The sequence below is a fragment of the Saccopteryx bilineata genome, chromosome 6 (genome assembly GCF_036850765.1).
Source record: "Saccopteryx bilineata isolate mSacBil1 chromosome 6, mSacBil1_pri_phased_curated, whole genome shotgun sequence".
NCBI lineage: Eukaryota > Metazoa > Chordata > Mammalia > Chiroptera > Emballonuridae > Saccopteryx > Saccopteryx bilineata.
Window position 1 is genome coordinate 193,958,971 of NC_089495.1, and position 13,245 is coordinate 193,972,215.

A 13,245-nucleotide genomic window follows, 5' to 3' on the forward strand; every position below is an offset into this window, starting at 1 on the left:
AATTAGCCGAGCACCTGGAACACAGCTCAATAAATACTGTTGATAAAAATGAGGGAAAGAGCCCTGGCTAGTTGGCTCAGTGGTAGAGCGTTGGCCTGGCGTGCAGGAGTCGGGTTTGATTCCCAGCCAGGGCACACAGGAAAAGCACCCATCTGCTTCTCCACCCCTCCCCCTCTCCTTCCTCTCTGCCTCTCTCTTCCCCTCCTGCAGCCGAGGCTCCAGTGGAGCAAAGATGGCCCGGGCGCTGAGGATGGCTCTGTGGCCTCTGTCTCAGGCGCCAGAATGGCTCTGGATGCAACAGAGCGACACCCCAGATGGGGCAGAGCATCGCCCCCTGGTGGGCATGCCAGGTGGATCCCGGTCAGGCGCATGCAGGAGTCTGTCTGACTGCCTCCCCGTTTCTAGCTTCAGAAAAATTAAAAAAGAAAAAAAAAAATGAGGAAAAGAGTGAGTGCATTGGTAATTTTCTCCCATCACATGTAATGTATCAAGCATGTAGGAGGCACTTTATTAATAAATAAATCGGTGAAATGGTTATATGAAATGTCCCAAGAGCGTGTTCTTTCTTGTCAACAAAATTTGTCTTGTCATATTGCAATAGCTCAGGAGTCAGCAAACTTATCCTGAAAAGGGCCAGATAGAGAATGTTTTAGGCTTTGCAGGGCATGTGATCTCTGTTACTTGAGTTAACTACTCGACTCTGCTGTTTTAGCATGAAAGCAGCCTTAGTCGACAGCGTAGACCAGCTAAGTACAGTGATGATGCAGCCAGCATTTGCACTGACTCCAACTGCAAACTTTCCCTACTTCCTACAAGGACAGGCTGGAGAGTCTGCGGAAATGAACAGATGTCTCGTTTTTGAGCCCAACTTTTGTACCTGATCGTCAGTTAATATCCCCAAGGCTAAACCAGCTCTCCCCAGGCAGATACGTAAAGGAAAAGTAGCTCCCATAACACCAGAGGGACAGGCTAGGTGGCTAGCCTGGTGCTTAGGAATCAAAACTGGGTTCAATCCTGGCTACGACACAAGCCGTGTAACCTCGGACAAGTTAGTTCGCCTCTCTGAGATTCAATGTTTGCATCTGTAAAATAGGGATAATATGAATAAAAGCACATTCCATTTAAGGCTATTTAGAGACAAAAATATAAATGTTTGCTTAGCACAATGCCCAGCACATAATAAGTGTTCGATAAATAGGGGATACTTGTTATTTCCAAATAAGTCTTGTGTTCTCTTAAAAATAAAAAAGCAATTCACTGAAAATCAGTACACGCACACATGCGCAAGAGAACAGCAAAGCAGCAGAAAAAGACAACATTTCCAAAATCAGCTCTCCAAACACACTCCAGCCAGGCATTCCAGGAGTCTCAAGGTGTCAGAAAATTCTCCACTTTAGATCAAGCCCTCCACCCCTCTCTCTGTCCCACCCCCCACAAAGCCTGCTTCTGTGTCCTTCTATCACCTTGCCTTTCTTGTCGCTGCCAGAGCAACGCTGAAGACATTTGGAGCGTTTCAGACATTTGCTGAGTTGAAGACATTCTTTCTCCTCTCCGGTCCCCCTCCGTTCCACACCCCAACATGAACGTCTCCAGGGAGTATGGTATCTTTAGCCAGAGGACAGCTCAGGCCCATGGCAGGCCGGAGGTGCATAATCTTCTCGGCTCCAGTCTTGTTCACGGCTGGATGGGACCAAAACTCTGTTTACAACATCAGGGGCAAGTCACAACTTGTTATGCCACATGACACCATCCCAGCAGGGAGTCACCACTTCCTGCTACTGTACCAGTCACACAAAAGGCCAGAGGTGCAGGAATCTGGCCCCTCTGTTCCTTCCCTGCCACCGTCTTTCCAACCAAGAAGGACATTCTGACCTTTACTAGGAAGGCAAATGTTTCTAGAACACCCCAAAACCAAAGTTCCTAAACGTGCAAATAATACGCATCCGCAGAAGGAAGCCACCTCTCTGTGGGGACACCCTTTCTGTCTCCTGAAAAGAACTTTTCTCCCTACGTGGAATTTCCATCAGCACCTGAGCTGGAACCAAACTCAGGGATGCAGAGGACACTATTTCTGTCTCTGTATTTCAGGGAGCTGCCGATCAATGAAGATCCAAATGTTAAATACACATACATGTTTGCAGGAATAAAAACTCATTTTGGAAACTATTAATACCTTCACCCCAAAGTTACTACAGGAAAGGGGATGGGAGGTGAGGAAACTGACCAGAAGGAACACAAGACATTTTCGACCTTTGGCTTCGGTGAATCCAAACACCAGGAATGAAACATCTGCTTTGGAGTAAGGGGCCCTTGAACCCGCTTTCTCTCTCGAACAGCGAGAGGGGTGATTTGAAAGAGAAGGAAATTCCAGCCCTCCTATCTAATTTTACCCCAAGAACGTCTTCGATCGTCCTCCGAATACAAATTAGATGGAGACTACACAACCGTGGGCTCAGAAACCCCCTTCCCGGGTCCACTTCACTAAACACATCTATCAGGCAGGAATTTAGAGTTGGCCGCGGTAAGAAGGACTGGTGATTTTCACCCTGTTTTGGTGACCTTCATAGGGGCTTATTTATGCACTTTAAGCTCATGACCTAATACATGTTGGTTTGGCTTCTCTTCTCATAATAGCAGCCTGTAAAAAGCTTTTGAGAATTCCCCGTGTTTTCTTCTTTTGGGTCAAGAAAATAAAAATCGATATCTAAGTACCCTTCAAAAGCTGGTCTGCACAATCTAAAAATTTGGAATGTTTCCACTAGGGCTAAGGATATCTCTGAAAGCCTCAAAGATCATCAAATGTTTAGGGCAACACTTGCCATTATTAAGGTGAGATATTTGGTAACTGGGCCCGTGTGAGAATTAGCTGAGAGGAGGTTTTCGGACATAAGTCAAACAATGACATTTAAAACTCACGTTAAAGCAATTACCGCGCGGAATTTTCCGTGTTTTTCCCATTTCTTAAACAGAAGTGTATATGTTTTCAGCATAGTTTCTTGCTGTAATTTTCTTTCTTGGCAAACCCACGTCTTACCATGAAACCCAAAGTATGCACGCTACAGAAACAATAATGGTTGAAACAGACTCGGCTGTCTCAGGCATGATTTTTCTTGACGAAATTAAAATGTCTTTTGGCTAACACACTGTATATTTCAGTTATGAAAGATGATTCTTGGGAGATGGCTGGGAGAGAAAGGGGAACTGACAGATTCAGCTGCTGCAAGACAAAAGGAGATTGCTATATTCATACAGTAGTCGGGCCCTCCTGCGCCTCAATCTTTGGGGAAAGAAAGATGTTGATTTTATCATTTTTCTCTAGTCAAATTCGCAGAGAGTTGACAACTCTCCTCGAAACGACCGTGAGCAGATATGGGCGGATGTGTTACATCTGGGAATGCACAGATTTTTAAATTCTCAACTCCACTACGTGCTCAAAAAAGAAAAAAAGAAAGAAAACAGAAGGAACACCGAATGTCACGGCCATCCACACTCATTTTCACATTATGGACACAACACTTTGATACTAAACGACGACATCATTTCTAACCTCTTTTAAATACTTTGTTCATTCAGAAATGAGCATCATCGGGCCAAGACAGTCGGGCCACGGACACATTCTGAAAATTGGGAAGAATAAACCTTTCTCCCCGGTTAGCTGTTCATCTAAGTTCCTGTTGTAAATTTCGGCATTGATCTGAAACAGGAAGACTGTTCAAAGACACTTGAGCAGACGCATCTGTGCCCGAACTAGTGTCATCAGAAAGGTGATGACAGCGATGACGAAGCCCTTGTTACAGGCCCAGGACTGTGTGCAGACTCCCTCTCATCCATCCTGCCAGGCTGTGTCCCACAGTGGGGGCCCCCACAGCGCCTCCTGACCCTCAGCCCGCCTGTCCCAGACTCAGGCAACCGATGGCCCCCCTTTACCCTTCAAAGAGGCAAAGAGAAATTATTCCAGTTAACCTGACTCTTGGGACCACCTGTTCCAAATTATTCTTCGCTTTCCAAATGTTTATAATCTACTCCTCAAACAACAACCCACCCATAGCGATCCGGCACCTTCCAGTAAACTCGATTTGGATGGCCTCCTGTAACATTTTAGGGCCTTGCCACTGCTGATAAATTTATTGACTCCCTTTAGGAACTGAAATGTGTGGGGTTCTAGTATCGAAGGAACAAATCAAATTAGCCCTTGTAAATAAACAGTCATTTTCCTTTACGGAACCATCCACGACCTGTTAAATATCACGACACACAAAGGCTTATAGCTGTGCTTTCTAAACGCGTAATAAAATGTTTCTCCTGTTTAAAACTACAACAAAGAACTTCAGGGTAAAGTCAGAAAATAATTGTGTTCATGCACTTAAAACCACTCAAATTCAGCATCTCTCTCTGCAAAAGGGAGTGAGAGCAGAAATGTCCTCTGGGCCAAGTGTTCACAGCACACGAGGAAGGCAGAGGTCTGAGGCCTATGTTCCAGTTTCACTTATTCTGTGGCCTCTCACGAGGAATTTGGAGGCTTAGTTTTCTCGTTAACAAAATTGGGATAATCAGAAGAATAGTAATAAATACCTAACTCAAAAGGTGTTGTGAGGAACACGTGTCCAGGAGTTGACTTCAGTCCTGGCATACACGTGCTCAATAAATGGCCGCTACTTTCATCATTGTCATTAACACAAGGATATAATTTGCAAGTGGAGAGAAAGGTCAAAGGCACCAATGCAATGAAAATGAGCAAAAAGGGGAAAAGGCAGCAAAAATAAATATAAAAGCCTAGCTTTTTTTTTGTCCTCTTTCCCCTAAAGACACTAGGCAGGTTCTTTCCTACCTTGAAATTGATTTTAAATCACACACAATAAAGAACAAGTCCTTACCCTTCTGATTCATTTACGAGGAGACAAGCGGGTCTGAGCTAGTCACTCTAAGTATTTGTCACCTGATTGAGGGGGGTTAGCCTGGGATTAGGAGAGGTGTTAGTCAAACACCATTAGGCCAGTTAAGATCTTCAAATAGAGAAAATGAAGCATTGTCTCGAATTCTCCAGTTCTCCACTGATTGTTTCCCTACCAGAATCTTCTTTTGTACGTGTGTGTGCATGTGTGTGTGTGTGTGTGTGTGTGTGTGTGTGTGTGTTTGGGACTGTTTGAACTGCCATGAACGATGGGGGTGGGGTGGGGAGTGGGCTATTCAGAAAACTGTTATGATATTGGGGGATGGGGATCCGGGAGGAAGGTGGGGAGTGTGTGTGAGTGTATGTGTGTGTTTTCTGTCAACAGGCTGTGTTTTCTCAACTCTGGGGTTAATTCTCTGGAAAGGGATTCCTTTGAGTGGAGTCCACCAACTCCTTTCTTAGAGCAGCTAACCAGAAAAGTTTTCCTCCACTAACAAAACCAGACTTGGCAGGAGTCAGAAGGCTCAGTCTTTGGAGGTAACTGAATAACCAGCCACTTCACGTCCACAAGCTCCACAGATAAGAACTACATAACTACATAATTAGGCAAATTCCTCCTTTATATAAAATCTTTGGAGGAGGAAGTTCCCTCTCTTCCAAGGGATTCATGTCCTCTCAGTTGGCCTACACACACACACACACACACACACACACACATACACACACACACACACACACACCACTCAAAGCTCAAACACATCACATGCACCTCTGACCTGTGGCCACTGCCTAATACCCTTTTATTTCTTCTCCAAGCATTTTTACATGAAGGAGGCCTGTCCAGCCAAGACAAAACCGGACCCCAGTTGTAACTTGCACCCACCCCCTTATAGCAGATAATGCTCTGTGCACAGTGTGTGTGGATATTTAGGGATGAACAAATATCTAAATAAGTTATCTCCCTTCATTTGCTCCTGACAGCCCCGGGCTCTCTCTCTGCTGAGAGAGGCATCTGTCATGAGCTGCTGGGAAGCCCACTTATGCACCATAACGGCCTGTGATTTTATTATATAAGGAGTTTATTGCTGGCCTAATTAGTTTCAAACTGGGCATTCCAGCTGAGGACACCTAAAAAACATCTGGTGGAAGGAGCGAGAAGGAGTCCCCGTTCTGTGCTGGTTATGGTTGGATTTCTGCATAACTCCGGTCTCCTGCGCCGGACACAAGTTATCTTTGGAAAAGTAACTGAAAAAAATAAGGAAACGGTTTCTTCTTTGTGGGAAAGGAGTCATCTAGTCATGGGGGAACCAAACACATCTTAAAGTGGACGTGCTTGGACTGCGTGTACTTTTTCTCAAGCTGCCGAGATCTTGATAGCTGGCTTAAACCTAATTCAAAATGTACTTAGCTACACACCACAGGGCGACTTTTTTTTCCTGAGGACTTTTTCATTCTCCCAATGGCAGCTAGCATTTTATGAATTTATCCGTCTGGAACAAGGCTTGCAATCTCTTACATGCAATTTAAAGCAGAAGCAATACCGCAGATTTGAAACAGCATGTCTTGGGTGTTTTTGCCAAATGGTAATCCTATAACAAGTAAAAAAAAAATCATATCTCTTTATGATGTGTTTAATACAAAGCAAAAGGCACGAAAAGAAGATTCTGAAACTTAAGTGATGAAAGCATCTGTTTTTTAAAACTCCCAATGTATTGGGATAACATCTTCATTTTATTTATTTGATTTTACTTCCTTTAGTTACTTAACATCTAGGAAAGAGATTTATGTATTTCTAGAGTATTCTCATAACACAGCCACTATACTAGGTGAGCTATTTCAAGATGGAGGGAAAATGCTGGTTTCTTTAAGATAAAATAATATATTGTGAAGCTTAAGTTGCAAGAGAAGAATAGAGTAACTTAACTATGCATGCGACAAATGAACTCATTTTTAAAAGTTCAGGTCCTTACAAATCAAGCCAGCATTGGTTGAAATTGCAAAATTTGGAGTTTCCTCCAAAGACAAGATTTTGAATACAAACACAATTTTATGCGTAGTCAGAAGCAAGATTCAAACCATCTATATTTGTTATATAAAATTTTTATTAAGTCGCCTTCATCTGAGGATGTTTAAATGCAAGGAAAGTTCAAGGGGTTTAAAGTGACTGGGAGAGAATGAGAAAAAATGGGTCAAGTTGCCTGAAAGATTTTTTTGCACAGATTATTTTTAAAAGGAGGTTCTTCTCTCTTTTCCCCAAAATGGGCCATCGACCTGTAATAAGGCAACTAGCTCAGAACTCATACTCTGGTAGCAAGAATGGAAAGGCTCATGAAATTAATACATTCAGTTTGAAATACAACAATTGTCCTCTGGTCATAATTTCCTTTGGAAGGGAGCTCCCTAACTCAAACATAATTCAGCACTCAAATTCTTACTTGATGTTTGTAAATCATTCCACCTCCCCTCTGCTCTGGCAAACTACTCCCTGCTCTGATGTTCACTCGTTTCACTACACCTCGTAATTAAAAGGTACCTCCACCAGGAGTGATTTATACCTCAACGTTATAAAAAAAAAAAAGTAATTAAAGATTACGTAGCATTTCGGGGAAAGGGGAAAAGAAAAAAAACAGTATCCATAAAAATGCGGCATCGGTCTTTTTTTTTTTTTTTTTCCTTAAAATAATTCAGAACGCAGCGGCGTGCACGCTTGTCACTCCTAGCCCAAGCTTTGCTTGGGGGTGACAGGGATCTCGAACCGCCAAGGCGCCTCACTTTCAACAGTTGAGAAATGCGCATCGAGAATTCTGTGATGCGAATATTTTTACCCGTCCAGCTTTCCTAGCATTCTTGGAGCTTATAAACTATTTATTTGGGGGCAGGAAATATACTTAAGGAGGTAGGGCCAGCACGGCCGGTCAGTAACTTCCAGACTATATAGGGCTAAAAACCAATTCCATTCTCTACTTTCACCCATTACAACAAAACCCTCGCCTCCTTCTAAGCATCCTTTGAATGTGAAGTTTTTAAAGTTTCAACTCCTACTTCAGCAAGCGCCAGGACGCCCGCTCGGGTACAAAAGTCCCGAGAGCTGGACCAGCGCAGGCCGAGCGCAGACGCGCTTTAAAAAAGAAATGTAGCCCAAGGAGAAGGCTCAGCGGGCCGTTCCAGCCCCACCCAGGGGTTCCTAGCGATTGCTCCTCGGGTACCCCATAAACAGCTCCCGAGAGCGTGAGCTGGGTTCCCGCTGCCGGCGCCTCTTCCGTCCGACTGGGGGAGCGCCCCTCATCGCGAACCACCCGGGCCATAAAACTAACCAAACGCAGTCAGTCCGGACGCGTCTACACCGCTTGCGCGCCATGCACTTGTCCCGCGCACGCGAGTGCAAACTTCAGATCGTTGTTCCCCAAGCGCACGGGGAAACTGAGGCCCGGAGCTTGGGATGAACTTTCTCGAAAAAAGATCTGTCTGCTGTCCCGGCTGCCCTTATGCCTGAGGAGCCCTGGGAGCCCCGGGCGCCCCGATCCGGCCCGTGCGACCCCAAGCGCCTCGACAGCTGCGGAGGCCCGGGCCGGGCAAGTGCCGCAGAGTGGCGCCAGGCGAGGGGGCCCGCGTCCACCCCGGCCCGGCGAATCCCGGCGGGCGGCCCGGCGTGGGCGCCGCGCGAGGTACTCACCGCGCGCAGTGGAGAGGGCGCCCCGGCGCGGTGCGGGCTGGCGGACCGGCTGGCGCGGGTCCGAACCGGCGGGGCAACTGCGGCGGGCACGTTACCGCCTCTGCCGCCGCCGCTGCCTCCGCCTCCTGGGCTGCAGCGGCTGCTGCCTGCGCGGGGAGGACCGGCCCCTTCCCCTCACTGGGCCGGGCCCTTCTTCTGCCCCCGCCCGGGTCCCCGCGCCGATGCGTGGGCGCGTGGGGGCGCCGAGGCGCGGTGCTGGGCTTGGCGGGCTCACACCTCTGGCGCCGGGACGCGGGACTCTGGGCTCTGGGCTCTGGCCCTGCAGCTGCCGCGGCGCTGCTCTCACCGCCTGCAACCCAGCCGAGCACGCTCGCTCCTGCGGGTCCTGGAGGAGGCGAGGGCCCAGCCTCCTCCCCACCCACCGACACCCCACACCCCTCCCTCTGCAACCCAGGCACAGCCCCTGAGAAAGGAAAGACTGCTTGGAAGGAACCTCAACAATTACACGGAATGTATTCATTCATCCACCTATTCATTCAACCTATATTGTCTACTGCGCCGGGTACAGCACCTGGGAGATTCAGCTAGAACAAGATAGACTAGTTTTCTGTCCTCCCGGAACTTACATTCATATGGGGACGCAGACCCTAAACAAACAATCAAGTAAAGAATCAAGACAATTTCAGAAAGTTATAATTACTAAGGAGGGGGAAATTATGTGCTGTGGTAAGGGGACAGGGATTTTAGCCAGTGTAGTCAGGGAAGACCTCTCTGAGGAGGTGACACCTGCATTATGAGAAAGTGCCATTGCTGATGACATTCGTGGGAGGAGAGTTTAGGGATCTCCTTTCACCCATTTTACAAATAGAGAAACTGAGGTCCCCAAAACTTTATTGGCTTACCCAAAATCAGCGGTATAACTGTCTCCACACCCCCCTCATATTACTGCACCCCACTTCCTTATCCCCTCATGGCCACCTCCTTCAGTCTTCCCCACAGTCAACTGCCTTGAACAGTCATGTAGCATTTTTTCTCCCTCCCCCCCACTCTGTAATGTTTGTGAACTCTGTTGTGGAACACCCAGGAGGCTTCAGTTCAAAAACAATACCAACCACTGCCGTCTGTTAAGCTCAGTAAAATGCAGGATACCCAGATAAATCTGGATTCCTCAGAAACAAATGAATTTTAGTAGAACTATGTCCTATGCAATAGGTAGTACATACTTACACTAAAATAAATAAATAAATAAATAAATAAATAAATAAATAAATTATTGTTTCTCTGTAGTTAAATTTCACTGAGTGTCTTATTTTTCTTTTTCTTTGATAAATCTGGCACCTCTAAGCCCCACCCTTCTTATTTTTTTTTTTAATCCCTCAAAGGAACTGAAAGGTAGAAGCTGTTAGCATGCCCCCTTTCACAAATGATCAAGTCTAAGTTCAAAGGAGGCAGAAAGCAGCCAAGTCAGGGCTGAAATTCAGGTCCAGCTGAATTTCCAAAGCCCTTGATTTTGAGGGTTATTGGGAAGCTGATGAAACTTAAGCTCCTAGGCCCCTTGCTCGCTGGGCCACTTTCTATGGCCCGGATAGGGGCCTAGAAATGTGTCTACATAGTCACCTGTTCACGTAAAGTGAACAGAAATCACTTGCTTTCAACATTTAACAGCAATTGGCAGAAACCATTGTCTCTTTCTGCTTAGACTCCCCACTCTCACACTGATCCTGAACAGGGTGGTGTGGAGTGGCCACTGGCATTTTGGGGGTTCAGCCAAAGGCAAGTTGATTTGGGACTCTGTGATGTTTATGGGATCTCTCAGCTTCCTAAAATCTGAATTTGTTGTGATTTCATTTCTTACTTCAAAGAAATATTCACTTTTGCACCTTAATTTTGGACTCATGACTTTGTATGCTTTTTCTTAAACAGGACCTCCAAATTGTGGATGCTGCAGGCCCCACCATGCCTGGATCCACCTCTGGTCATAGCTTATTTCAACCCCTTTCTACTCCCCAGAACTTCAGACAAGAAAACATTCAGTGAGGACATCTGTTCTTCCCTCAGCCAAGTAAGGGTTAGACCTGCTCCTTCTAGATCGAGATGACTCTTCTGCTTTCTAGACACCGAACGAACATAGGTACTTGGCATGGATCGTCTCACATCTAAAGTGAAGATGACAGTACCCACCTTTTATTATTATTGTGACAATCCACTGAGCGCATGCTTGTAAAACACTTTCTACTATGACTATTACTGGCACAAGCAATTGCTCAACAAATATTATGATTGCACATACAACTTTACTTCCCATCACACCTCTGCAAAAAGCTCCAAGTCATTATCAATAGAGCGCCTTAATACTCTCCAGAGGTGTTTAATTTACCTTGGCCCATGAGCCTTAATATAATGTTGTTTAAACAGTGGTAATAGGCAGAATTTTTTTTTTCCCCTTGAAGGAATAGAATGGAAAAGACTGGAATAGAAATTACCAAATGAATTGCATGCAGTAAGAGTAAGTGGTGTGTGTGTGCGCGCGCGCATGCGCGTATACTGGATCAAGATGTGAAATGTATTTCTTCTTGCAGATCATGGGGACAATGTCGAAGAACACATATTAACTATGGAGTCCAAAGGGTTAATTGGTTACTTTCCAACCACTTGACTCCTTCACCAGAATCTGGCCCATTATTTCATACATCAAAGCCACACCCCACAGCCCCCTGAGAGAGCAACAGGAGGCAGGTGCTTATTAATTTTATTTTTCTTTCTCTTAGGACAACGATTCTCAACCCTGGCTGCACATTAGTATCTTCAGGGGAGCTTTTAAAAATCTCCATGCTGCGGCCCCACCCCAGACCAATTAATCCAGACTCTGGGGAAGGGACTGAGGCCTCAGTATTTTTTAAAACACCCCTGGTGACTCCAGTGTGCCCCAGGGAGAGGGTGAGAGCCCCTGTCTTCGGGAGGATAAGTACTTGACTCCAAATTCACAGCAGATGACGTTGAAGCTGAGATAGGACTTAAGGCTCCCAATTCTTATTCAAGACCTTGAAATCCGTCCACCTTCCTATGTAGGAATGTCGCCTTTCCATCCATTTCTTTCCCTTGATTTCTCCTTGTTGAGTATTTGGGCTCATTTAATAATGACCAGCATCATTATCTCAGACAAGATTTGGAAATGTTAAACCATGAAGTAGATCCTTTGGAGTGTAGACCACAGACATGCTTACCCTGGAATAAAACACTCCCTGCCCTGCCCCCCAGAGTCGTCCAATAAATGCCTTCTGAAGGCAGAAGAATAATCTAACCTGGAAAACTACAAACTTTTGCCCTGGCTGGTTTGCTCAGTGGTAGAGTGTTGGCTGGATGTATGGAAGTCCTGGGTTCAATGCCTGGTCAGGGCACACAGGAAAAGCACCAGTCTGCTTCTCCACCCCTCCCCCTCTCCCTTCCCCCCCCCCCTCTCTTCCCCTCCTTCAACTGTTGCTTGGTTAGAGCAAGTTGACCCTGGGCGCTAAGGATGTCTTCATGGCCTCTGCCTCCAGTGCTAAAATAGTTCAGTTGCCAAGCAACGAAGCAATGATGGGCAGAGCATTGCCAGTAGGGGGCTTGCGGGGTGGATCCCAGTCAGACAGGCACATTCCGGTGTCTGTCACTCTGCCTCCCAGCTTCTCATTTAAGAAGAAAAAAAAAGAAAGAAGGAAAACTACAAACTTCACAATGTATTCAACATGCATCTAGATCTCCTAAAAACACACGTGTATTCTCCCTGCCAAATCATGCCTTATTTTTATACACATTTCTTTCCCATGTGCAAAGATATCCTTTACAGAAAAAATTACTCCATTTAAAAATGCATTTATTTAAACTATGGTTCTTTCCAAAGAGGATTTGAGGCAGCATGAAAAAACATATACGTGGCAGCAGGAAAAAAAAACAACAAGAAAGTCTGGCCTGTGGTGGCAGAGTGGATAGAGCATCAACCCGGAATGCGGAGGTCGCTGGTTTGAAACCCTGGGCTTGCAGGGTCAAGGCACATAGGAGAAGCAACTACTACAAACTGATGCTTCCTGCTCCTTCCCCCCACCTTCCTCTCTAAAATCAATAAAAAGAAGAAAACAAGAAAAATGGTGAAGGGGAAACATGGGCAGGAAAAGAAGTGAAAGTCAAGGGTGAGGTTTTCACACCGATGTGGGCTAAGAGGTCCCGAACACGGGTCCGTGGTGGACGGGGAATTAGATGCTCAGTTTCCTGGCAGCCAATGCAAAGAAGAAAATGTGGTCAGTTACATCACTGCCTTTCAAACTTTCTTTTATTCAAAAGTAAGCACGTTGTGCTCATTTTGGCAGCATGTATGCTAAAATTGGAACAACACAAAGGTCAGCATGGCCACTGCGCAAGGATGACACACAAATTAATGAAGAGTTCTGTATTTTTTAAGTTGAATTAAAAAGAAAAAAAGATCAAATATACATAGAAAGTCAGTGTGAAAAAAAGGAGGCGAAGCCCTGGCCGGTTGGCTCAGTGGTAGAGCATCAGCCTGGCGTGCAGAAGTCCCGGGTTCGATTCCCGGTCAGGGCACACAGGAGAAGCGCCCATCTGCTTCTCCACCCCTCCCCCTCTCCTTCCTCTCTGTCTCTCTCTTCCCCTCCCGCAGCAAGGTTCCATTGGAGCAAGGATGGCCCGG

At 45.9% G+C, this 13,245-nt stretch overlaps 1 protein-coding gene and 1 non-coding gene across 5 annotated transcripts in view; one reads left to right on the forward strand and one right to left on the reverse strand.

Annotated features, from left to right (window-relative positions):
• The window catches only part of EYA2 (EYA transcriptional coactivator and phosphatase 2), a 201,509-nt gene extending 192,555 nt beyond the window's left edge, over positions 1–8,954 (reverse strand). For 2 of the 4 annotated variants that reach the window (XM_066236591.1, XM_066236589.1), the window contains exon 1: positions 8,565–8,692. The gene's annotated coding sequence lies outside the window, so the exon portion shown is untranslated. Of the gene's footprint in view, positions 1–1,463; positions 1,615–8,564 lie in introns of those variants that run through there. The other 2 variants (XM_066236590.1, XM_066236588.1) reach the window with 2 other exon arrangements.
• A 3,937-nt stretch (positions 8,955–12,891) lies between these two features.
• Positions 12,892–12,995, forward strand: LOC136309750 (U6 spliceosomal RNA). The gene has a single exon (XR_010726399.1). It is a non-coding gene; the product is annotated as a U6 spliceosomal RNA (small nuclear RNA).
• The last annotated feature ends 250 nt before the right edge of the window (positions 12,996–13,245 follow it).